Source organism: Ambystoma mexicanum, chromosome 4q, assembly GCF_040938575.1.
Source record: "Ambystoma mexicanum isolate Mex_15411 chromosome 4q, UKY_AmexF1_1, whole genome shotgun sequence".
Taxonomy (NCBI): domain Eukaryota; kingdom Metazoa; phylum Chordata; class Amphibia; order Caudata; family Ambystomatidae; genus Ambystoma; species Ambystoma mexicanum.
The window spans coordinates 1,318,290,150-1,318,317,096 of NC_090928.1; the positions used below are offsets into that span (position 1 = coordinate 1,318,290,150).

The window sequence follows — 26,947 nt, forward strand, 5'->3', positions numbered from 1 at the left end:
GTGCCTAAAAAGGGCATGCACACGAGCGACATGCTAATTATAATTAGAGGCAGCAAACTAGTAATTACATATTGAGGCAACATGCACGGAGAGGACATACTCTTCTTCTTTAGGACATTGTGGTGAGAGCCACTATGCACCTAAAGAGGCATCCTCAAAAGTAAGACACTCGTCAACAGGGCATGCGCAGAGGCAGGAATAACGGCGACTGAGCATGCGCACAAGTGAGACACTGCAGGCTGCAGTAGCTGATAGAACGTGTGAACACGTGAGACGATGAAGCAGGTAGAGCATGCGCAGAACTGAGACATGAGTCAGCTGGAGCGTGGAGGCACCTGAAGGTGATGAGCATGCGCAGAACTCAGCCTTCGCAGGGACCTGGAGGCGACAGAGCATGCGCAGAAGTGAGACATCGCGGGCTGGCGGAGGCGGAAGAGCGTGTGGACATGTGGCACGTTCAAGCAGGTCCAGCATGCGCAGAAGGGAGATCTCCAAGTGAGCTGGAGCATGCGCAGAACTAGACAGCACGGCAGACCGCTGGAGGCGAGTGAGCATGCGCAGAACTAGACAGCACGGCAGACCGCTGGAGGCGAGTGAGCATGCGCAGAACTAGACAGCGCGGCAGCCCGCTGGAGGCGAGTGAGCATGCGCAGAACTAGACAGCGCGGCAGCCCGCTGGAGGCGAGTGAGCATGCGCAGAAGCGAGGCGGGTAGCCCGCTGGAGGCGAGTAGCCCGCTGGAGGCGAGTGAGCATGCGCAGAACTAGACAGCGCGGCAGACGCTGGAGGCGAGTGAGCATGCGCAGAACTAGACAGCACGGCAGACGCTGGAGGCGAGTGAGCATGCGCAGAACTAGACAGCGCGGCAGACGCTGGAGGCGAGTGAGCATGCGCAGAACTAGACAGCGCGGCAGCCCGCTGGAGGCGAGTGAGCATGCGCAGAAGCGAGGCGGGCAGCAGGCGACTGGTTATGAAGCAGTGATTTCAGGTATTTTTAGTGTTTCCTTCTGTGGGAAAGGTCTCAAGTTCTCTTTACTGTGAAATGCAGACAGGGCAGTTTCTAGTCCATCTGGTGCCCAGGGCGAGACACTAGGAATGCGCCCCCCCCCCCTTCAGCAACTCCCCCCCCCCCAGAGCCATGCAGGCCTCACAGGGGGGGGCCCAGTCCCACTTAGGCTGCAGATCACGAGGACTGGGCACCCCAAGAGACCATGAATGTGGCGCGGGATGCAGTACATACAAGAAGACAAGATGCTGAAGGGGGTCTGGAGGCAACCAACGCCCAAAGGGCAACGCCGAGGAGGCGCCTGAGCCCAATAAACAATCACTTTCACATTCTTTAAAATGGGAATCAAGTGTATGCTTTGATACAGTAAAGTCTGACTTGTTATAAGGATACATGGACCCGGATTATTTATTTATTTATGCCATGTTTGTCGGATGCAGGTAGCCGACTAACATGGCATAAATAAATACATTATCCGTGTCCATGTACCCGACAAACATGGCATAAATAAACCGGGTCGTGGCTTAAAGAATATTTACTCAGCAACACTGGTCAAAGCTATTATCAGCATGAAGAAGTAACTCATCACCAGTGCCATGGAAGTGGTTTTAGGTCTAATTGATATATAGTTTGGCAAAGGAGCAGCATGAAAGAAATAGTACTGTGTTGGGACCCACAGTATGTCCCTGCAAGGCACGCCCACTCCCCACAGCCCACTGCACTTCACCTCCCATCACAATGCCAGCAAGAAACCATTCAGTGATTAATGGCCCACTATTAGCAGTTTCCTGCCGGCATCATTTGGGAGGGGCTGGTCTTAACTGCAGGGGGACATCGGGTGTTTTCATTGTTGTGCTTAAATCGCTGTAACCTCCACTTCCCGCGCGAAAGTGGTCAGAGTGAGCCTCTGACTCGTGTAATGTCAGGGCAGCGCCAGCACCTGACCCACGGAACTTCTCCACCTAAATGCACCGCCTCACAAACTGGGGAATTTGATCCCCTCCAGAGGCTCCAAGGACCGGGGCAATTGCTGCCCGCCTCGCCTGGACCAAGGACAGGCCTGAATGCAGACAGTAAAGACACTGGGCCTCATTCCGACCCGGGTGCAAAGGGATACCGGGCACCGTTAAGGACATTGGTGCCGGTAATCCCTTTGCGCCCTATTCCACAATCCTTTAGCGGGTCCCGCTATGGCACCTGGTTTTACCAGGCGGCCTTAGCGGCAGCCGCAAATAGTCCAGGGAGCAAATTGCGGTACCGTTATTAGCTCCCTCCCCATTCCCATTGAGCCCTATGGGGGCTCAAATGGGAATGGGGATTGCCTTTTTCAATGGGGACTTACCAGTCCCACAAAGGTCCGACTAGACCGGTAAGTCCCCATTGAACCAAGGCTAGCTGGGTACCGTTATTGGAGGCAGTCATGGCGCTATTTAGCGCCATGACTACCTCCAATCTCGGAATGAGGCCCACTGTCTTTTGAAATAAGTTGGCACCCAATGGGGTTACCCACTAAGCAGGTCACGTGTCCTGGCCCTCCTGCTGCTGCACATTCTTCCCAGTTTGCTGGGGTTTCCCCCTAAGGATGTCAAGTGCCCGACCCCTCCCTCCTGCTGCGCCTTCTTTCTGGTTTGCTTGGGTTACCCACTAAGGAGGCCATGTGCCCCGACCCCTCATCCATCCTGCTGCACATTCTTCCCAGGTTGGCTGGTGTTACCCCATAAGGAAGTCAGGTGCCCGAACCCCCCCCTCCCTGCTGCTCCTCGTTCTTCCCAGTTTGCTGGGGTTACACCTTAAGCAGGTCAGGTGCCCCGACTGCCCTTCCTGCTGCTGCACGTTCTTTCTGGTTTGCTGGGGTTACCCCCTAAGGAGGTCAGGTGCCCTGACCCACCCCTCACTGCTGCTGTGCATTCTTCCCGGTTTGCTGGGGTTACCCCCCTTAGGAGGTCAGGTGCCCTGACCCCCCCCTTCCCTGCTGCTGCACGTTCTTCCCTGTTTGCTGGGTTTACCCACTAAGCAGGTCAGGTGCCCCGACCCCCCTCCCTGCTGCTGCGCATTCTTCCCAGTTTGCTGGGGTTTCCCCTAAGGAGGTCAGGTGCCTGACCCCTCCTCCCTCCTGCTGCGCGTTCTTTCTGGTTTGCTGGGGTTACCCCCTAAGCAGGTCAGGTGCCCCAACCCCCCTCCCTGCTGTTGCACGTTCTTCCCGGATTGGCTTGTGTTACCCCATAAGGAAGTCAGGTGCCCCAACCCCCCCTTCCTGCTGCTGCGCGTTCTTTCTGTTTTGCTGGGGTTACCCCCTAAGGAGGTCAGGTGCCCGACCCCTCCTCCCTCCTGCTGCGCGTTCTTTCTGGTTTGCTTGGGTTACCCACTAAGGAGGCCAGGTGCCCCGACCCCTCATCCCTCCTGCTGCACATTCTTTCTGGTTTTCTGGGGTTACCCCTAAGGAGGTCAGGTGCTCTGACCCTCCCTCCCTGCTGCTGCGCGTTCTTTCTGGTTTGCTGTGGCTACCCCCTAATGAGGTCAGGTGCCCCACCCCCGTCCCTGCTGCTGCGCATTCTTCCTGGTTTGCTGGGGTTACCCCCTAAGGTGGTCAGGGGCCCGACCCCCCCTCCCTTCCTGCTGCTGCGCGTTCTTTCTGGTTTGCTGGGGTTACCCACCAAGGAGGTCAGGTGCCCCGACCCCTCATCCCTACTGCCCTCATCCCTACTGTTGCGCATTCTTTCTGGTTTTCTGGGGTTACCCCCTAAGGAGGTCAGGTGCCCTGACCCCCTCCTCCCTGCTGCTGCGCATTCTTCCCGGTTTGCTGGGGTTACCCCCTAAGGAGGTCAGGTGTCCCGAACCCCCCCTCCCTCCCTGCTGCTGCACGTTCTTCCCGGTTTGCTGGGGTTACCCACTAAGGAGGTCAGGTGCCCCGACCCCTCATCCCTCCTGCTGCGCATTGTTTCTGGTTTTCTGGGGTTACCCCCTAAGGAGGTCAGGTGTCCCGACCCCCCCCTCCCTCCCTGCTGCTGCACGTTCTTCTCCGTTTACTGGGGTTACCCACTAAGGAGGTCAGGTGCCCCGACCCCTCATCCCTGCTGCTGCGCATTCTTCCTGGTTTGCTGGGGTTACCCCCTAAGGAGGTCAGGTGTCCCGACCCCTCCCTCCCTCCCTGCTGCTGCACTTTCTTCTCGGTTTGCTGGGGTTACCCACTAAGGAGGTCAGGTGCCCCGACCCCTCATCCCTCCTGGTGCGCATTCTTTCTGGTTTTCTGGGGTTACCCCCTAAGGAGGTCAGGTGCTCCGACCCTTTTCCCCCTCCCTGCTGCTGCACGTTCTTTCTGGTTTGCTGGGGTTACCCCCTAAGGCGGTCAGGTGCCCTGACCCCCCCCTCACTGATGCTGTGCATTCTTCCCGGTTTGCTGGGGTTACCCCCTAAGCAGGTCAGGTGCCCCACCCCCCCTCCTGCTGCTGCGCGTTCCTCCTGGTTTGCTGGGGTTACCCCCTAAGGAGGTCAGGTGCCCAACCCCCATCCCTGCTGCTGCGCATTCTTTCTAGTTTGCTGGGGTTACGCATTAAGGAGGTCAGGTGCCCCAGCCCCTCCTCCCTCCTGCTGCACATTCTTTCTGGTTTTCTGGGGTTATCCACTAAGGAGGTCAGGTGCCCCGACCCCCTGCTGCTGCATGTTCTGGTTAGGTGCCCCGACCCCCGCCCCCCTGCTGCTGCGCATTCTTCCCGGTTTGCTGGGGTTACCCCCTAAGGAGGTCAGGTGTCCCGAACCCCCCCTCCCTCCCTGCTGCTGCACGTTCTTCCCGGTTTGCTGGGGTTACCCACTAAGGAGGTCAGGTGCCCCGACCCCTCATCCCTCCTGCTGCGCATTGTTTCTGGTTTTCTGGGGTTACCCCCTAAGGAGGTCAGGTGTCCCGACCCCCCCCTCCCTCCCTGCTGCTGCACGTTCTTCTCCGTTTACTGGGGTTACCCACTAAGGAGGTCAGGTGCCCCGACCCCTCATCCCTGCTACTGCGCATTCTTCCTGGTTTGCTGGGGTTACCCCCTAAGGAGGTCAGGTGTCCCGACCCCTCCCTCCCTCCCTGCTGCTGCACTTTCTTCTCGGTTTGCTGGGGTTACCCACTAAGGAGGTCAGGTGCCCCGACCCCTCATCCCTCCTGGTGCGCATTCTTTCTGGTTTTCTGGGGTTACCCCCTAAGGAGGTCAGGTGCTCCGACCCTTTTCCCCCTCCCTGCTGCTGCACGTTCTTTCTGGTTTGCTGGGGTTACCTCCTAAGGCGGTCAGGTGCCCTGACCCCCCCTCACTGATGCTGTGCATTCTTCCCGGTTTGCTGGGGTTACCCCCTAAGCAGGTCAGGTGCCCCACCCCCCCTCCTGCTGCTGCGCGTTCCTCCTGGTTTGCTGGGGTTACCCCCTAAGGAGGTCAGATGCCCAACCCCCATCCCTGCTGCTGCGCATTCTTTCTAGTTTGCTGGGGTTACGCATTAAGGAGGTCAGGTGCCCCAGCCCCTCCTCCCTCCTGCTGCACATTCTTTCTGGTTTTCTGGGGTTATCCACTAAGGAGGTCAGGTGCCCCGACCCCCTGCTGCTGCATGTTCTGGTTAGGTGCCCCGACCCCCGCCCCCCTGCTGCTGCGCATTCTCTCCGGCTTGCTGGAGTTACCCACTAAGGAGGTCAGGTGCCCCAACCCCCTCCCTGCTGCTGCGTGTTCTTCCCGGTAACCACCACGCTCCTGTAACCAGCGCCTAGATGCCTCCGGGCTAAGTGCCCTTAATACATGTCAAAATAAATAAATACATTGTATTGGGATTCCAGCTCCCTCCATTCTGTCCACCCTCTATGGGCTCTGCCCCTCCTGCTGTATCTGAAGCCAGAAACTTGGAGTCATCTTCGACTCCTCTATCTCTTTTCTCCCTCACATCTTGGATCTTGCCAAGAAGGCCCCCTTTCAATTCCACCTTCTCGGAGGTATCCTTCCATTCCTAACTTTTCCCCAGAGCCTCCACGTTTCCAGTGCCCTGGTACTCTCTAGGCTAGACTATTGCAATAGCCTCTTCCTTAATATACCTCTTCCTCTCTCTCCCTTGTCCAGAACAGAGCCGTCAGACTTATCCTTGGCCTCAAGCCCAGGGACCGTATCTCTCCAGCCCTTAAATCCCTCCACTGAATTCCAGTCGCTGCTAGGATCAAATTAAAATCCGTAGCCAAGGATTAATCTATCGACAACTTGCCCTCACCATATACTCTCCTTCTAGATCCTTAGGCTCCTCCGGCTCCAGTTCTCTGCGTGTCAGGTGCTGTTATAAGCAGCAAGCTGGTTGCAAATCTCTCTCCTCTGGAATAGCCTCCCCCATCCACTCCGTCTTGAGCCGGATCTCCTCAAATTCCAGAAGCTCCTCAAGACTTTCCTCTTCACCACCTCCTTCCCCCTCTTATTACCATGCCCCCACAGTCACTTAGATCGATGGCCTGGGACTTTATCTGTCCTCCTGGGTCCTGTCCTTCCTCCCAAACACCTGCAGCCTTTCCGCACCATCTAGCACTCACCTTCTAGCACTCACCTTCTAGCACCCACTTGCTTGTGTCTCACAGGCCTGTACTTAACACCAGGTGATCACCCTGCGCCAAGCGATCCCAGCCAAGCACTTACTGCTGCACTTAACTGACTCCTCAGCACTTCCCTCTATGAAATTCCTAGCACTTACCCCTTCCCAGGCGAGGGAGGTCTAGCGGATACACCAACCTGACGGGCGGGTGTGGGCCCAGAGGGCAGTACAAGGTGGGTCCTGCGGGCGATTGGGCAGAAGGCCAGGACCCTATTGGACTCTTGAGGAACCAGGCAGCCTATCTCAGCAACAGACGGGATGGTTAGCACGGCAGGGGGAGAGGGAAGGAGGAGGAGAAGAGAACAGCCTTGAGTAGTTTGCAGAAACTTAGCTGCTCCGGTTCAAGATGGAGAGAGGGAGGCTGCTCCATAGGAGGGCGCCAGCTAAGGAGAGATCTGCCCCCCTCTCTCTGCTTGGAGAAACGTTTAATCAGCAGAGAGTTGGGGCCAGAAGATCAAAGTGATCTGGAAGGAGAGTATTTGGAGAGAGAGGGTTGCAGGCAGCGTAGTCCCAGGCTCCAGACATCCTTGTGGATGATTCTAAGGGTCTTGAATTTCATCCTTGCGGCAACCAGGAGCCAGTGGAGAGATTTTAGAGCTGGAGAGATACAGTCTCGGGGCTTGAGGCCAAGGATAAATCTCACAGCCCTATTCTGGATTAATTGAAGATTACAAAGAAAGAGGCAAATTGAGGAAGAGGCTTTTACAGTGGTCAAGCCTGGAGATGACCAGAGCTCTAGAGAGATTGATCTTCTGGGGAAGGTGAGGAAAGGGAGAATACCCCTAAGGAGATGAAGTTGAAAGTATGTCTAATATGTGAGGAGTAAAGGAGAGGGAGGAGTCGAAGATGACCCTAAAGTATTGCTTCATGCAAGGGTCGGGTCTCTTGCCACCCCTCGTTCCTTCCAGAATCTCTTGGTGTTCTTTATTCTACACGATACTACACATCCCCTTTCTTTTACACAAGTATCCTTCCTCCTCATGACTCAGCATAATCATCCAGGTATTTTGGTCTTTGATATCCTCTCCCAAACCTCGATGTTGTCGGCACAGTATCTGTAAATTCTGACAAGGAAAAACCACACTTCACTCCTCTATTCATCTCATCCTTCCTTCCACTTAATCCTTCACCACCCCTTGACCTCAGAATCGTCACTCTTTCCTCATTCCATATCCTACCATCCGTTGTTCTCACAACATGCTTTAACACTTCCACTACTTCATTTGGTTTGGACCACTGACAACCGTTCTCTCTCAGCACCACTGGTAATTTGATCCTATCCCAACCTCCCACAAGTGGAACACTAGCCTTCGTGACATGTCTATTATCTTTCCGTGATGTATTGCTTAACTGCTTCTTCCTACCTCTCAACGCATACAGCTCCACTTCCATACCAGTAACATCACCCATCCAACCTGGAAACAATTTGGTGTTGGCCTTCCTCGCCCGGCTAAGCTCTAAAGGGGACACTCCAGTTGTGCTGTGCGGATTGACCCTATGGGCCACAACCATCCTCCTGACAACCTCCTTTCAATCCCTCCGATTTGACTATGCCCACCTGATGTCTTCTTTTATTACTCTATTGTACCTCTCCACAATCCCATTGGTTTGGGGATGATATATGGCACTGGTTTTGTGAGCAGGGGATCTTTCCTTAAGGTACTCTTCCATTTCCTCTGACCTGAATTGAGGACCATTATCGGTCAACATTTCCTCTGGGTAACGCTTACGACTGCATAACTCCTCCATAAACTCAATCACTTTTTTGCTTTCTTACATGCAGAGTCATCATCAGTTCTGCCCCTCTAGTCAAAACATCAATAACAACAATGCAATAAGTCTGACATCTCCCACTCCACATAGGCCTTAGTACATCAATCGCTATCTTCTTCCATGGTTTTTCGGGTAAATCCGTAAAAGCCTTGGGATAATTCTCATTCACAGACACTTTCTCACACTTGACACAAAGGATACAATTCCTGACGCTTATGCCGGCCACCAATAGCTGTTCCTTATTCTGAGTTTTGTCTTCACAATTCCTGGATGACCCTCATGCCCAAGATGTATCAACATCTCCCGGATTTCCTCAGGTGGCACCAGTTTATCTCCTCTCATGAGACAGCCATCTTGGATGCAAAGTTCGTCCCTTCAATTCTAGAAACCTTCCATCTCTGCTTCTTGTATCTTCTCTCTGTTTAATCCACCATCCTCTAAACCCTTGACGACAAGCCTTATTCCGGTATCTTTTGTCATTTCTTCACACCTCTCTTGCTTTGATATAGCAGAATCATATATTTCACAAATCATCTCTTGATCTTCATCATTGCTCTCCACTTTGGTTGTCATCCTTGATAGACAATCGGCTGCCTAGTTTCTCACTCCCGAGATATATGTCACTGTAAAATTAAATTCTTTTAATCTAGACACCCATCTTCTTATTCTACCGGAAACTTTGTTTAGGGCCTTTGTTGAAAATACCTCAACTAATGGTGTGTGATCTGTATGTAGTTCAAATCTGATTCCCCAGACAAACCTTCTGAACTTGTCCAAAGCCCATCTGATGTCCAGAGCCTCCTTTTCGATGGTCGCATATGCCTTTTCTGCTCCTCTGAGTAAACAAGATCCAAATACTATTATGTACACTTTTCTTTCATGAATCTGTGTCAGAACTGCTCCTAGTCCAACATTGCTTGCATCTGTTGTGATCACTGTGTGTCTCCCTCTCTCGTAGTTCTGTAAAGTTGGTGCTGTTGTTAAAGCCTGTTTTATGTATTGGAATTTCTTCTCACATTCGTCATGCTATGCACATTTCTTAATCTTCATCATGCTTCTTAAAGCGACAGTGTTATCAGCAAATCCTCTGAACTTCGAGGAGTACTCGGCCATCCCTATAAATGTTCTGACTTATTCCTTGCAATACGGCCTGACGATGTGTTCTATTGCACCAGCTAGACTCTTCTTCGGTGCAATCCCTTCCTTAGAGATCACATGTCCCAAGTATTCAATTTCTTTCCTATTCTAGATTTATCTTTACTAAGAGACATTTCTAAATTGTGTAATTTCTTGAACGCTCTCTCCTGTCTCCTGTTATGTTCATTTTCATCTTTGACATAGACTACGTTATCGTCTTGAAAGAAGATACCTCCTTTTTCTCCATCCAAAATGCGATACATGATCTTCTGAAACACAGAAGCCGCAGATATTAGTCCGAACGGCATCCTGTCATATTGGTATAAGCCCTCTGGCATAATAAATGCAGTCAAATGCCTTGATTCTTTATGCAATTTTATTTGATGGTAGGTAGTTGTAAGATCAAGTGTCAGACACCTTTGCGGAGCCCATTGTCGAAATCATCTCTTGTATATTAGGAAGAGGATGTCTTTCAGGAATTTACATTTATTTAGATCTCTTAAATCAATACAAACCTTTCATGAGCTCTTCCTTACCACGACTAAAGGGGAAACCCATTCAAATGCATCAATGCTTTCGTTGATTCCCTGTTCTTCCAACTTTTTAAATTCTAGTTTGACCTCATCTCTCGTGGCTATTGGAAAGCCCTGTAGTTTCTGTGCCACCGGTTTGCAACCTTGTTTGACTAATATGCAATGTGTGAAAACTTTCCCACAGTTGATTTCATTTCTAAATATTTCCGATTGTATCTTCTCTTTGTTAATTTCTGGACTCTCAAGGAGGAAAACTGATTCCACCGCATTCGGGTCCAGTCATACCTTTAGCAACCTTTGATGTGTCCAGCTTAGAAGCGGAGATGCTCCCTTCTTCGAGACATAAATGCCCCTTCAGCCTGTCTTTCTTGAACCATCCAATCAGATACATTTTTGCCCCACCATAAGCTCTATGTTTGATATCCACCTCATGTAAATACTTGGGTCTGGATCTCCTACTTATCACCTCCGGAATGAGTGTGTACTTGGCTCCCAAATCTACCATTATATCTATCGGGGTACCATTAACCAGAATGGTAGTTTTCAGACTGTCAAAATCATTGCCTTTGCCTCCTACTGCCAACACATATTCTTCACCTTAGTCACTGTCTTCATTTCCAATCCAAATAGTAGCAGAGGTTTTATTTCTACAGCATCTAGCCAGATGTCCTCCTCCATTACAATTTCTGCAGATTATTCTCAGAGCCGGGCAATTCAGACTAATAGCCCAATGGGAGAGACTATCACACCTGTAACATGTTCTTGATGTAGTCCACCCCCTTCCTCGCTATCTGCTTCAACCTTGTCTGAATTCTGAAATATGACTCCTGTCTCTGTTGATTGTCTCTCTGGTATATCTGTTCTCGCCGTTGTATTCTCGCTGTTGTATCATCTTTCATTCTCTATTCTCAATGCCTCCTTTCCTTCTCCTGCTTTGATTACTTACGCTTGGAGTTCCTTCTTCGCTGGGTGGCTGAAGTGTATTAACTGTGGTTGTTTAACTGCAATCTCCTTCACTCTGCTTTCAAATGTCTTTACACACTTCTCGGTGTGTTCAACCTCTTTAGCCATCCGTAGAACTGTATCTAAAGTCGGGTCATCTTCAGTGCACAGTTTCTCTCGTACCTTACTACTGTTGCATTCTAACATTGATCCCTCCACCTTTCTTCCAGTTGTTGATTGAATTTGCACGTTCCGCCCAATTTCCTAAGAGCTGCAATATATTGTTTAACACGTTCTCCATCCTCTTGTATTCGTTTCCTAAACTTATATAGTTCTAGAATAGTGCTCAGTTTTGGTATCCTACTGCTTGTTCATCTTTTGTATAGAGTTTTCATATCCATTCATATCCCCACATTCATCAGGTATCAAATCAGGCAGGTATTCACATTTCTCTTGACCAGCAGTGTAAAGACGAGGATTTCCATTCCACACTGTCATTCGTGCCACACACTACGTTGGCATAGTGTTTAGATGTTTTCAGCCATCCCTTCCATGGCAGTACTGGCTCTCCAACGTCAGGTAAAAACATTGCAGGTGGAGGGACACTGTGTATTGACATGTCTCCTGCACCTCTTAGGTTGGCCATTATAATATGGCTCCTTCCAGAATCTCTTGGTGTTTTTCATTTTAGACAATACTATAGACCCCAAGGTTTCTGTCCATGGTTTCAAGAAGCCTGTATGGCCAGTTTCACATACTGTTTTTCTGTTCCTCTGCCTGTACTACATACAACTCCTTCTTAACGTTAAACAGTACACATTAGTTACGCCCTGTTAGTCCTTATGTATCACCCTTGTGTGACTTCCAAACCATACTTCACTGCAAGGCTTGACTTGGCTTCTATCTGCATGTAGGTTTTCCTTTGAGAACTATAAATATTCGGGCCTTCTGCACGCTAGGATAACGTCTTGCATGCAGTCTCTTAGGGCCTTCTGCACGCTAGGGTAACGTCTTGCATGCAGCCTCTTAGGTCTTTCTGCACACTAGGATAACGTCTTGCATGCAGCCTCTTAGGGCCTTCTGCACGCTAGGATAACGTCTTGCATGCAGCCTCTTAGGGCCTTCTGCACACTATGGTAACATCTTGCACGCAGCCTCTTAGGGCCTTTTGCACGCTAGGATAACATCTTGCACGCAAAATAACGTCTTGCATGCAGCCTCTTAGGGCCTTCTGCACGCTAAGGTAACGTCTTGCACACAGGCTCCTAGGGCCTTATGCACGCTAGGATAACATCCTGCACGCAAAATAACGTCTTGCATGCAGCCTCTTAGGGCCTTCTGCACGCTAAGGTAACGTCTTGCACGCAGCCTCTTAGAGCCTTCTGCACACTCGGATAAATCTGCAGGGATCTTAGATTAAAACATTTACTTCCAATGTTCAGAATGGCAGGCATTTGTCAGGTTTGTGAGGCCATGGCCTATTGCAAAAGAACTATTGATCTGAACATTGTTTGCCATGTCACCATATATATTCATCTGGCATAGCTGAGGAGGAAAACATTTCATAGAAATCTTGTTTCAGTGATAAATTGAATATAGCCCTTTTACAGCCAGTAAAGGACCACATGAGAACTTGAGTGCATTTTAGATTATGGTGATTTAATTAATTTACTACACCTCACAATTATTTTATTGGGACATTAATTTACTACATCTCACAATTATTTTATTGGGACAAGTGTCGCTATGGTTGGTTGTAGCTCTTTAAGTATGCAATATTTATTGTTGCAATCTGGACTAGGGAGATGAAAATGTTGATGTTTTTATACACCTGCTGTTCTCATCCATGGTCATTGTTATAATCTGTTAATGGTTTTTAGGCAGAATCCTATGAAGTTCCCTTAGGGAGCACTACAGAAGATTAAGACTACAGGTATATGCAATAAATCACCCTTGGTATCAGTCTGCACCACCCAGATTTAGTTGGTAGCTGTGGCTGAGCCGTCAGACTTATCTCAAGAGGGAGATGAGCAGTATTCAGGGTTTACACAATAGGACTACAATACTATGGAACAAGGAAACACTGACCAAAGCTTTGTATCAAAAAGAATATATATTTATTTTACACACTCTGATGTTCACACACAAATCACTATCATTAAAGCAAGTTAAAACAGTCAAGAAAAGTATACAGAACTCCCTATTTAAATTGTAGACAAGTTTGAGCAAGAGTGAAAACTGAGCAAAACGGCACAGTGTTAAACTAAGCAGAAATGGCACTCTAACAATTTCTTCAGAGGGAGGGAAAGAACAAGTTATACAGGTTTAGCCTCTTAAAAACACCAGAAACACTTACCACTTGGATTGTGAACAAGTTAAGCAAGGCAGTACTTTAGCATCAACAGTACTTTGGTGAAAACCGAGCAAAATGGCACTTCAGCAATATATAAAGGGGAAGGAAAGGTGGTTATAAGAGTTTTAGGTGCACCAACATATTTCTTGATGAGAAACAATCTAGAGAAGGCAGTTGTAACAGATTTAGCCAGAGTCAAGAGGCTTGTGCCAGAGTCAGTGGTACAAGGCAAAGTGCCTAGGTTCAAAATGTTCTAGTAGCTGCAGTCAAGTCTTTGTTAAACGATTGAAAAGGCGGTTGCAGGACGTAGAAAGATAATGTTAGACGAAAAGGCGGCCAGCCCAGAAGGTAAGTAAAGAATTTAAAACACCTTTAGCAATACCCAACGAAACGGGAGGCCTGGCGGAACAATGTACCTTGAAAGTGGAAGAGGCTCCTGAGGTGGCAGTAGTTCCTGCAGTTCGGGAGATCCAGCAGAGGAAGAGAGGCTCTCGTCATGGAGGAAGGTTCGAGTTACTGCACTGCCCAGGGATGAAACCAGCCGCAGTGCTGCCAAAATGGAATAAAAGGTACGCTCCTTTAAATCACGGTCATGGTGGACGGGTGCCTGGCTATCCGGTCTCCTAGTGCATGGCACTGGCGATTCGACCAAGGCAGGTCCTGGAAGGCGATTGGCAAACTGGTTGACCCCACCAGCTCAAAGGAAGAAGACTCTTGCAGGTGAAGATCTTCTTGAGTCGTCGGAGAAAAGTGGTGAGGATCTGCAGCAGGGCTTCACCGGTGGTTCAGTCGTTGCAGATGTCTTTGGCTTCTCTCCTCTTCGGCTTCTTAGTTCCAGTGACAATGTCTTGTCCTCAGGACCCTGCTTTTATGCAGAAAGACCCCCATTCATACAGCCTAGCTGTCATTCACACAGTGGGGTGGTTATCCTGGCGGGATAACTCCCCACCCTATCAGCACAGAGTGCGACTTGGGTTGCCTATGTAACCCTGTCCAGGGTGCCTATTCCCCCTCCAACACATCCTGTCTACCCCAGACTAAGTTGCGCGGAAAGGAGGGCTTCTGTGCAGAAGCCTGCCAAAAGGACGAACAAAGGATCCCCGACCTGGGTTAGGATTTCAGAGAAAGACACGAGAAAGAAATATTATTAAAGTTCTAGCAATAAAAACCTACCGGAGTAAAGTTAATATTAAAATAACCCAGCGGTATGTTAGAGGCTGTCAGTAAAAGTGGTAGCCTTGAAAAATTGGAAAATCCCATAGGGAAATATTCGCGGTCGAATATTTACGGTAGTAACCACTACCACCAGCCAGAAACTTTGGAGAGAGGGACTGTACGGTACCCCCTCCAAAATGAACACCAGGGAAAAACTATTAACCCTTCCCAGTACTTCCATAGTAAGATGGATTGTACTGGTTTTGTTCATAACTATTGACTAGTAAAGTCAATGGTAACTTTACATGCCCTGGGAGACAGTAGTCAGTCCAAGGGTATAGAGTCTATGTTTGGGGGTCGCTACGACACCCCTGTGTCACTGCACGGAGGGTGCTGTGTAACACACATGTAAAATGATGATACCTATGAGGGTGAGAAAAACCACATAGCCCATAAGCACAAAAATAGGCTGTAACATACATCAAAATACAGCTAAGAGTGGGAAAAAGAGTCTCACTCTTAGTAGGAGTAAAAACAAAAACCCTGAAATCCAGCAAAGCTGCTGGGGGACTCTATAGGTAAGGGAAATTATCCTTAGAAGAGAATTCTCCCTAACAATGGTTTTAAGATAATCTTGTAAAAAACATGTTGGTTGTGTGTTATGTATCTGTGCCATTCCAACTATGATGGCTTAACGCCGAATAAAGTGAGTTGTGACTTGTTATCCGTAATTGTAATTGGTTATTTATGATGTGCTTAATACCCAGAGGTTTCTAAGCACAGACCCAGGGATCGAACCTGTGTTGCTCTGCATCGTCTTGCTTCCAAGGCCAGCGTGTTGCCCCTGGGGTATCCTCCTGAGCCATCCGTGCTGGCTGTGATGCCCTCAGCCTAAATCTGTGGGTTGCCCACAAGGCCAAATCCAGTATGGATTTGGTTTTCCCAAGACGTTTGGTATACCAGTGGTTTAGACTTTCCGCTTTGCACCCAGGTCAGTGCACCCTCACATGTGACAATACCGCTTTCATCGGAACACCTGTGGGAACATGGAAAGGTAGGACATGTGGTGTTGTCAGTGTTTTTCGGTGGTTTGCTGGTCACAATTATCTTAAATTTGTGGTTGTTCTTAATTTTAGACTTTGCTGTGCATTCTGGGTCAGAAATTCTAGCGAGATTCACACAAGTCAGTCCTCTGTGGATTCCCATGGGCGTCTTCTTTTCAGAAATGTATGGAGGTCCCTGTTTTCCTTGGTGGTGGTGACACCCCAGGCCTAAATCCTGGGCCTGCCAGCATGGCTAAATAAATAAGGATAAGTCTTGCGTTTCTGTTCTGGATAAGTTGAAGAGGTCGAAGTGTAGAGGTAGGAAGATTGAGAAAGAGACTGTTGGAGTAGTCCAGTCTGGAGAGAACCAGGGCTCTGGAGACAGTGAGCCTCTTGGGGAAGGTGAGAAAAGGTAGAATACATCAGAGGAGGTGCAGCTGGTAGTGGGAATTTTTGGAAATGTTCGAGATATGAGAAGAGAAGGAGAGAGTAAAAGATGACCCCCAGATTTTTCGCCTCACTAGAGGGTGTGGGTGCAGGGCCAAGAGTGGTCGGCCAGAGTGAAAGTGGGAAAAGGGGAGCAGGAGTAAATAAGGACTATCTCTGTCTTACTTACATTAAGGCAGAGATCATTAGCAGCACACTAGGACTGAATTGCGGACAGTGAGGGATGATTGAGGAACAGGCCGAGGGTAGCCTGAAAGAGGGCTGCGTGTCATCCGTATAACACTGAAAGTTGGAGGTGAAGGCAGAGATCATGTGGGCCGAATTGGCCATGTAGACATTGAAAAACCAGGGGGATAGATTAGATCCCTGGGGAACACCACAAATAGAGAGAGAGATAGCAGACAGAAAGGAACCAAATTCAACCTGGGAAGAAAGATGATAGCTATGGCAGGGATTGATCAGTGATACCCAGGGTCTCACGGAGACGGGAGATCAGGATGATGTGGTTCTTTGTATTGAACGCAGAGGAGAAGTCAAGAGGACAGAGGGAGAGTTGGAATCTAGGTTTGAGAGCAGGTCTTCACAGGTGTTCAGAAGAGCAGTTTCCGTGCCTCTGGATGCTCTAAAGCCAGACTGCTGGTCATGGACACAACCAACAGATTCAGTGTGGAGGGTAAGCTGAGAGATAGCCAACTTCTCCAGGTGTTTGCCCAGAAAAGGCGTGATGGAGATCGGGCGATAGCCGGAATAGTAGGATCGCAGAGGGTATTTTGAGCAGAGGGTGCACAAGAGAATGCTTGGGAGAAGTTGGAAAGACTCCAGTGGCAAAGAAGAGGTGGCAGAGGTCTGAGGTTGCAGAGGTCTGCCAAGGCTAGAGCTAGCGAGTCAATGGGCCTCATTCCAAGTTTGCCGGTACAGTAACAACGGCACTGGTAAGCTTGCCGGTACCGTTGTTACTGTACTGGCAAACTATGAGTTCTGCTCATGGGTGCCTTTTTGCCCTCCAGGTCTGACCTGGCGGGTGGACCGGCACCTGCAAGCAGACCATTCCGGATGTACCGGTACCATTCTAAATGGTGCCGGTGCATCCAACCTCCCCATTCCCATTGAGCCCTATGGGGCTCGAATGGGAATGGGCAGCATTTTTGTCAGACGCCCAGCAATGGGCAATTACCGGATCCCGCTGGGCCGTAATGACACGGTAATTGCCCATTCCTGGGTGCCGGAAAAAAAAATGATACCGGCAGCAGCCGTGCCTGTTTTACCGGCACGGCTACTGCCAGTATCGTAATGAGGCCCAATGTTGTCCTTGATGGTTTTGGAGGGGCAGGGGTCCACCTGTTTGGAAGAAGCTTTTGTAGACCAGACTTGTCTAGACACCTTCTCGGGTGTAACAGGGGAGATGGAGGAGTGATGGGGAGTGGTGGGGCGGCCAGGGTGTGGGGGGGGCACAGGAGATGATGGGGCATGAGTCGGTGCAGAGAGAGAAGACAGGATGTTCTGTGTTTCTGTGGTGAAGTGTGCTGCCATGGCCGAGCAAAGGGCCTGGGTGGGTGCGGTAGTGGAAGAGGCTGCAGTAGGATTGGCCAGTTCCTTACAGACTTTGAAACCTTTGGCCATGTTGTTGGATGCCGCAGAGATGCAGGCTTGAATATGGACTCTTTTATTGGACTGGATGTAGAGTCTCTATTGAATTTTTCCCCCTACCAAACCAAAACTAATGTAAGTAAAAGTCCAAGAGTTCAACTTGGGAACCTGGCTGTCTGTGTCAAAAACCTATACTTGCCCTCACAACTGATCTATACAATGGGCCTCATTATAAGCTTGTAGGTCCGGGAACTACGGTACCGGTAAGCTTGCCGGTACCGTAGTTCCTGGACCGGCAAACTATGAGTTGTGCTTGCGGGTGTCTTTCTGCCCGCCAGGTCGGACCTGGCGGGCAGAGCGGCTCCCACAACCACTGCATGCCGGATGCACCGGTGCCATTCATAACGGTGCCGCTGCATCCGGCTTCCCCATTCCCATTGAGCCCTATGGGGCTGAAATGGGAATGGGGAAGAATTTTTCCTGGCGCCAAGGAATGGGCAAATACCTGGTCCAGCAAGGCTGTAATGACCCGGTAATTGCCCATTCCTGGGCGCCGGAAAAAATAAAATGCCAGCGGAAGATCAATCTCTCTTCTGCCTTTGACACCGTCAACCGCTCCACCCTAATAAACCTTCTCTGTGATACCCTAGGCATGATGGACAGGGCACTGCCATGGCTGACCGCCGTCCTGCCGTACCTTCATCCTTTTAAACATACCCTCCTAAGTGCAAATGGGTCCTTTTCTCTTCTGCACCTGCGGCGTCCCTCTGGGCTCTATCCTATTGCCATGGCTATCTACCTGGACCCTCTGGCCCACTTTCTCGCTTAATTTCCAGTGTTCTATAGATGCCACACAGCTTTTCTTCAAGGTGCCATCTTCTACCTCCTCCTCCCTCATACCTGACTGCTTTTAAGGCATGGTGCTCTGCCAATGACCTCTGCCTTAATACTAGTAAGACAGAGATCCTACTCATTGGGACGCCTGCTCCTTGTCCCCCGCACCCTCTCTCTGGCCAGACTCCTTGAGTCCTATCCCCTCACCCTCTTGTGAGGCAAAACACCTTGGGACTCCTATGTCTTTCTCTCCAGGCATCATGGACTTTGCCAAGAAGTCCAACTTTCAACTCCACCTCCTCAGAGGCATCCTTCCTTTCCTTACTTTTCCCCAGAGCCCTGGTTCGCTCTAGGCTTGACTACTGAAATAGCCTCTTCCTCAAACTGCCTTTCCTCCCTTCGCCCCCTCCAACTAATCCCAAATTGGACAGCAAGGCTTATCCTTGGCCTCAAGCCCAGGGACTGCATCCCTCCTGCCCTAAAATCTCTCCACTGGCTCCCGGTGACTCCAGGGATCAAATTCAAGACCCTCTGCATCATCCCCAAGGCCTGTGCATCATCCCCAAGGCCTGTGCATCATCCCCAAGGTCTGTGCATCATCCCCAAGGCCCTGTGCATCATCCCCAAGGCCCTGTGCATCATCCCCAAGGCCCTGTGCATCATCCCCAAGGCCCTGTGCATCATCCCCAAGGCCCTGTGCGTCATCCCCAAGACCCTCTGCGTCATTCCAAGGCCCTGTGCATCATCCCCAAGGCCCTGTGCGTCATCCCCAAGGCCCTGTGCGTCATCCCCAAGGCCCTGTGCATCATCCCCAAGGCCCTGTGCATCATCCCCAAGGCCCTCTGCATCATCCCCAAGGCCCTGTGCGTCATCCCCAAGGCCCTGTGCGTCATCCCCAAGACCCTCTGCGTCATTCCAAGGCCCTGTGCGTCATCCCCAAGGCCTGTGCATCATCCCCAAGGCCCTGTGCGTCATCCCAAAGCCCTGTGCGTCATCCCAAGGCCCTGTGCGTCATCCCCAAGACCCTCTGCGTCATCCCCAAGACCCTCTGCGTCATCCCCAAGACCCTCTGCGTCATCCCCAAGACCCTCTGCGTCATCCCCAAGGCCCTGTGCAACATCCCCAAGGCCCTGTGCATCATCCCCAAGGCCCTCTGCGTCATCCCCAAAGGCCCTCTGCGTCATCCCCAAGGCCCTGTGCGTCATCCCCAAGGCCCTGTGCGTCATCCCCAAGGCCCTGTGCATCATCCCCAAGGCCCTGTGCATCATCCTCAAGACCCTGTGCATCATCCCCAAGACCCTGTGCATCATCCCCAAGGCCCTGTGCATCATCCCCAAGGTCCGAGACCAACTCCTCGTGAAGACACCTAGAAAAAGGGAATATTTCAGCCGAGTTCGCCTCTGCTCGATCGCCTTGACTTCTGTGTCTGTTTGTTTTTTGTTGTTAAAGAAGTCTTCAATTTTCTTATGCAACTTAGATGTAGTAATAGTGTATTCCAAGCCACGTCTCAACAGATTCTCTACTTCTGGGAGTCCTGTGTTGTTTTTTCCCCCCAATGACGGGATTTATCTAGGCTCTTGAGTATGTATTTGCACAATTGTCCTTTTGGGTTGCTTGGTAGATTATTTATTTTTGATGTTGTAGCTTGTGCACCATCTTGGATGATTTCTACATTCTGGTGTTCTAGCATCATCAGAGAGAAGTCCACTTAGTAAATTATACTTTTATTTATTTTTCCTCCTTCAACTTTCTATTTGACTTTCATCTTTTCTCCCTTTTCCTATTCTTCTTCTTTCTCTGTTGCTCTTTTTCTTCCCCCTTCTTGTATATAGAATGTAATGCCCATATCTCAGGATACACAAGATTTTATAACCAGTCAGTTTTGACTCCAACTCAGGGTGCAAGTAGATTCTTCTTGTATACCAACCACGAGTTTCAAAGGCCTAATGCCCACAGTCACCTCGCAATTGGTGACTCCACTCAGGAGCCCTTGTTTTTACCAGAAGACATGAAGTTCAAAGACTCAAAGCGCACAGCCACTTCCACGACTGCTCCTTTAGCCGTGGATAACAGATTTTACCAATCCACTAAGAGGGACATTCACCAGTCCCGAAGAGCACAAACTTGCTCACATGGTCCCTTACACCCAATCGCACTGAGTGTGCGTCCTTGTGTTTATCTTTGGGCGGATTAGATTAGCCGCCTCTTTCCAGTTAAGCTCAGCTGTTGGCATAATTTGTAGCGAAAAAAGCAAGTGTAATATTAAGCCCCCCCCAACTGAGCAACAAATCAAATGTTATATTTGGCAGGATTAGCTTTAGTCTTTTGTGTCCTCCTCGTAAATAAGGCAGTCAAAGTATGAGCAGGAATTGTAGGATAGTAAAATACTTTATTTCGGGCATGGAGATTGTCTCACCTTATGCAGACTGCGGGACCCAGGCAGCAGGCAGCGGACACCGGACCGCTGACACACTACGCCACACAACGTGCCATGCTCTGCGCTAATGTTGGCGTGATGTATCTTCCTTCTCGGGTCCGCCTCCACAGGTCTGTCTCTCCCATATAGTAGGCTGCGTAAGCAGACTAATTCAAACTGCAGCACGAGACCAAACGCTGCAAAAACTCCAAGTACATCACATTCTGTACTATTCTGCATCTACTGTGACGCCTGGAGGGCAGGATCCCAATCCCCCAGCATCGCACTATAAGCAAAGTCCAGAGAGAAGCCCTATCTAATAGCATGTACCCTTGCCACTATGGGTGAACGTGCATCCAATTGAGCCCAGCATCTGAGGGGGATCATCTGCCTGCTCCCACCATTGTTCATGGCTGAACCCACCTTTTCATCCACACAACGATCGAAACGCTGCGTTTTTCCTGCAATCCCGACTCAACCATTCTAAAATGGCCGCTGCGGTTGTGTACAGAGGTTGCTAAGTAACACATCGTCATGTCATGCGCACCGCATGATTGACTGCCTTTCCTGCCTTAAGCATCAGTGTGCGACTGACTGGTGCAAGCCGGCCCACATACGAAGGCCAACATATAAAGGCCAGTGACCTCCATGTCCGGTCCACAACGGGTCCCACGCCCCCCCTCCATATCAACTTTATTCTGAAGGGTAAGCACTATTACTCTCTTCCAACTAAATATGCATATGCCTTTTGTGAGCTAAACTTGCCCCTAACTGACTATTGACTGTCTGCTATTGGGTGCTGCATCCATTTTGCTCGCCTAGTAAACGTAATTAAGGCCTCAGCGTACACTTGTCTGCAAATAATTGCCGATATTATTATTCTTTATTTGTTTAGTTTCAAAGAAACTTTACAAAACATACAAATGCATAAACATTTATCTGTCTTTTTGTGGAAGTCCCAGCTGTGAACCAGTTAGGGAAAGGATTTGAAGCCGATTTATCCTCAGCCACAATCTAAATGCCTGCACTCCCATCATTGTCTAAGGTATACTTGGGGCCGAAGGTAGCTATGCATCGCCCCTGCCAAATATATATAGCTATGTAAGGACTCTACATGTCTATAGTTAGCAGCCCAGTCCCACTGCCTAACTTTATTTATGAAAACCCTAATCAGGGTTTCATAGGATGTGCCCCTTGTATAGTCGGGATACCATCCCAAATCGTTAAACAGGCCATGTACCAGACTGCCAAAACTATCTTTTCCTTGTCCAGAGCCCGTCAATAGACTCAGTAGTTTACATCTAAGGTTAGTTTGAGTCTTAATATATAGCAGACCTCGTCTTCTCAAAAGTTCCCCTTTAAGCGAGGTCTGGCCAAATTCCAGTCTAATATAATGTATTGAGGCAGAAGGCTTAAACCTCAACATTTGTTTCCGAAAACTGCCCTCTAAAATATCAAGCCAAGATAGATTTGTTTTTTGTATTTATTTTATTTAAATAGCGCACCAGGCCCCAGGGCATCCGGGGGCGTCACTTAGTTACAGGCATAGAACAAGACAGTGAAGTGTACAGTACAGACAGTGCATTAGGAGAGAATATGCAAGTTATACAGGAAATACAGTATATGTACAAATTTACAGTATAGGTTATAAATGACTCGGTTGGGGGGGGGGGAGGGGGTGGGAGCCAGGGGCACGGTCAAGGCAGGTCTTGGGCAGACAACCAGGTTCTGACTTTGCGCTTGAAAGCTGGGAAGGTAGATTCAGCTCTAAGAGGATTAGGTGGTGTGTTCCATAGTTTCGAAGCCAGGAGCGGGAAGCTACGACCAACAGATCTCTGGAGGTTGAAGTGCGGGATAGCAAGGCAGTTAGTTTGGGCACTTCTGAGTGGTCTCAAGGCAGTGTGTAATGTAAATCTACTGGCTTGGTAGCTGGGTGCTTTGTTGGTGAGGCTTTTGTGTGTGAGCGCAAGTGCTTTAAGAGAGACTCTTTGGGAGACTGAGAGCCAGCGAAGACTCCGTCTAGTGTCAGAGATGTGGAGGTACTTGGGTAGGTTAAGAGCCGCTCTGATGGCATTATTTTGGATGATTTGTAGCTTTTTAATGTTACATTGGTTGGTGCCCAGGTAGAGTGCATTGTAGTAATCAATTTTAGATAGGACCAAGGTCCTAGCTAGTGTAGTGCAGTTGGCTGGAGATAGGAAGGGGCGGCATGCTGTGATAAGCTTGCATGTGTAAGAGGCAGCCGATGAAACTACATTAGTTTGCCTAGATAGTGAGAGAGTTGAATCGATGTAGATTCCAAGCGTTTTTGTATCTTTAGCCACTTTGATGGTGTTACCATCAATGGTGAAAGATTTAAACAATGTGTCTAGTTTACTGAGTCTATGATGGGAGCCAAGGATGAGAATCTCAGTCTTTTCATCATTCATGCACAGTTCGTGCTGGGCCATCCAGGTCTGGATGATTTGGTAAATGGCGTTGATGGCTAGCGAGTCGGCTTTGTGGTCACCTGTGATAGGGATGAGTATCGGGGTGTCATCGGCGTAGTTAGTATAAGTGACACCCAGATACTCCAAAATGTCGAAAAGGGGTTTTGTAAACACATTATAGAGTGTCGGGGACACGTATGATCCTTGAGGGACTCCACAAGTGACTGGTGAGGGATAAGCAGTGGCGGTGGGGGAGAAGAACCTCATGGATCTATTATCAAGGAAGGAAGTGATCCAGGCTGTGGCTTTGTCTGAGAAGTGGGTGGCGGTTTTGAGGCATAGGATTTGGTGATTTACTAAATTGAAAGCCGCAGAGAGATCTAGGAGGAGTAGGAGGGCAAGTTTACCCTTGTCTTTTAGGTCTTCAGTCTGGGTTTTAAGGTCTAAGAGAGCAGTTTCTGTACCGTATCGAGGACGGAAACCAGATTGCCTCAGTCCCAGGAGTTTATTAGTTTCCAAATAATGTTTGTTTGTTTGTTTATTTATTTATTGTGCGCACCAGACCCTAGGGTAGCAGGGCGCAAGAGAACAAGGAGGTTTACAGCTTAGTTAACGTTTACAGGTTACAGATTAGTTAACGTTACAGGTTACAGGCATAGTGGACATTTCGAATCTGCAGGGTAGGGCAAGTGCAAGTGCAGATAAGGCGTAGCTAAACAGTCAAATCTATGGCGATCAAACAATAAAAGCAGGTTAGTACAAACATTATAAGAAGACGTTACGTATAAAGTGACATACGCTATGTCGCATTCTCAATAAGCCATTTTATGGTGTTCTTTCTGAAGTTATTGAAGGTTTGGTCAGATCTGAGTGCAAGGGGTAGGGAGTTCCATAACTGTGCTGCCTTAACTGGGAAGCTGGAACCTCCAATGGAGGCTAGTTTGAATCTGGGCACTAGGAGGCAGTTGGGGCTGGCTGTCCTTGTGAGTCTCGTTGGATTTTTCCTGTTGAAGCGTTCTGAGAGGTATCGGGGAGCTTTGTTGTTTAGGCATTTGTGGGTAAGGGACGCAGATTTAAGGTTGATTATTTCTTGGGTGGAAAGCCATTTGTGTTTTCGTCTTGTATCTGAAATGTGTGCACTTCTGGGGATACTTAGGGCCGCTCTAAGTGCATTGTTTTGGAGCACTTGGATTCTGTGGATGATTTGTTTGGTAGTCCCTATGTAGAGGGCGTTGCAATAATCTAATTTCGATAAAATGAGGGCTCTAGCTAGAATAAGACAGCTGTCCTCTGAAAGGAATGGTTTCCCAGCTCGTATTAACTTGCATGTATAGGCAGTGGATGATGACAGTGAGTTCACCTGTTTGGTGAAAGATAGTGTCGCATCAAGGTAAAAACCTAGGGTTTTTACTTCTCTGGCGACCTTGATAGTGTTACCATCGATGATGAAGGCGGAGTAGTTTTGGTTAAGTTTGGAGATACGGGCTGCCGTGCCCAGGATGATGAGCTCTGTTTTGTCATCGTTCAAGCATAGGCCATGGTTGGCCATCCATGCTTGAACGATGCTATAGACTCTATTCACCAGAGCCAGATCTTCGACGTAATCCCCAGTAAGTGGTAAGAGAATCTGAGTATCATCTGCATAGTTAGTGTAGGTGATACCCAGATTATCAAGATCGTCAAAGAGTGGCTTGGTGAAGATGTTATAGAGTGTCGGCGAGACGCAGGATCCCTGGGGCACTCCGCAAGTGATTGGGATAGGGTCCGCTGCCGCTGCGGGGGAGAACACCCTCATAGTCCTGTCACTAAGAAATGATTGAATCCAGACTATAGCCTCCTCTGAGAAGTGGGCAGCCGAGTCCAAGTGATTACATAGGACTTTATGGTCCACCAGATCAAAGGCGGCTGAAAGGTCTAGAAGGAGGAGGAGAGCTAGTTTTCCCTCGTCTCTGAGTGAGTCTATTTGGGCTTTTAGGTCGATAAGGGCAGTCTCTGTGCCGTATTGCGGACGGAAACCGGATTGGCGGGTGCCGAGGAGATGGTTCATCTCAAGGAAGTTCTGGATTTGGGTGTATGCTACCTTGTCTAATATTTTTAGTAGGAAGGGAACCGTGGTGATGGGCCTGTAGTTGGTAGGAATGTTGGGGTCCAATGTTTGCTTTTTTAGGAGGGGGAGTACCCAAGATTCCTTTAGGTTGCGGGGGATGGTGCCCGTAGTAAAGGAGGCATTGATAAGTTTTGTGATAAAGGGGGCTAAATCCCTAGCCGCATCCTTGATCAGTTGTGCGGGGCATTGGTCGCCTTTGCAATTAGAAGGTTTGAGAGTCAAAATGGTCTTCTCTACCTCAATTACTGAGACCTTGGAGAAACGGAATTGGGTGGATTCTGGGTTGTTGGATGTGTGAGTTTTGACTATCAGAGGTTGAGTTGGCAGAGAGGCTTTCTTTAGGGCAATTTTTGTTTGGAGGTTGGATACTTTGTTGGTTAGTGCCAGTTGTATGTCTGTGCACCAAGTTTTGTCTTTGATGGAGTCATCCTGTACTGTGATAGGAGTTTCCAATTCCTTTAGGATGGAGAATAGCTCCTTCATGCTGGAGTTGGATTGGGAGATCCTATTATTATAGGTTTCTTGTTTGGCCAGGATGATGTCTTTTTTGTATTGCGAGGAGATGTTAATTAGGTTAGTTTTATTTTCAGCGGTCGGATGTCGGTTCCAAGCTGTTTCGCATTTTCTCTTCTGTAGTCTTACGTTTTTTAGGTGGGGTGTAAACCATGAGTTCAAATGCTTTTTGGGTTTACTGATCCGAAGTTTAAATGGAGCAATACTGTCAAGAGCAGAGCACATGGCTGCGTTGAATGCATCCACTAGGATGCCTGGGTCAGAGTGGTCAGGTAGGGAATTTAGTTTGGGTAGGATGTGGGGCAGAATATTGTCGGCTGTAATGTTTTTCTTGTTTCTCGTTAAGGTGGGTGTGGCTGGCGTGGGTGTTAAGACTATGGGTCTTTTGGTGTTGAGGGTGAAAGAGATAAGGTAATGGTCAGACCATATTTGGGGGGTGATGGCTGTTATAGAAGGGTAGCAGTTGTGACTGGCAATCCAGTCTAGTGTTCTTCCCTTGATATGTGTGGAAGTATTCACGAACTGCGTGAAGCCTAGCACTGACAGAGTATTGTCTGTGGCAGTAGCATGATGGTCGTTGATATCGTTGAGCCCTAGATTGAAATCTCCTAGTACTAGTGTTTGGGAGGATTCTTTTAGCTTCTCAGAGATAACAGTGGTGATGTCTTCAGTGAAGGTGCTGACGGGGCTAGGGGGTCTATAGATAAGGTGGATATTTAGTGTTTGGGAGTTCGCAGTCGGTAATTTGATAGAGAGAAGCTCGCAGGATTTGAGGGAGGGTGTGGGTGTGATTCTCATAGAGAGATCAGATTTGGCGATAATTGCAATTCATTATTCCTTCAAGGGAATACCCCGCCGTATCCCTAGCAAGTCTCAAGATAGAACGAGTCATGCTACGGGCTTTCGACTTTTTTGTTTCCACAATCTGCCCGCATGTTTTACTACTGTCGATCTCTAGCCCTAAATATGGATAGGATTCCACATACTTCATTGTTCCGAGCGTACATTTAAGTACTGGTCTTTTCACATTCTTTGCCGACACGGCCAGGACTTTAGTCTTTTCCATATTTATGGTTAACCTATT

General features: G+C 49.0%; 1 protein-coding gene across 1 annotated transcript in view; it reads left to right on the forward strand.

Moving 5' to 3' along the window:
• Positions 1-881: 881 nt before the first annotated feature.
• The window catches only part of LOC138468439 (zinc finger protein 271-like), a 61,540-nt gene continuing 35,474 nt past the window's right edge, over positions 882-26,947 (forward strand). Inside the window, exon 1 of the mRNA XM_069608993.1 lies at positions 882-987. The gene's annotated coding sequence lies outside the window, so the exon portion shown is untranslated. The remainder of the gene's footprint in view (positions 988-26,947) is intronic.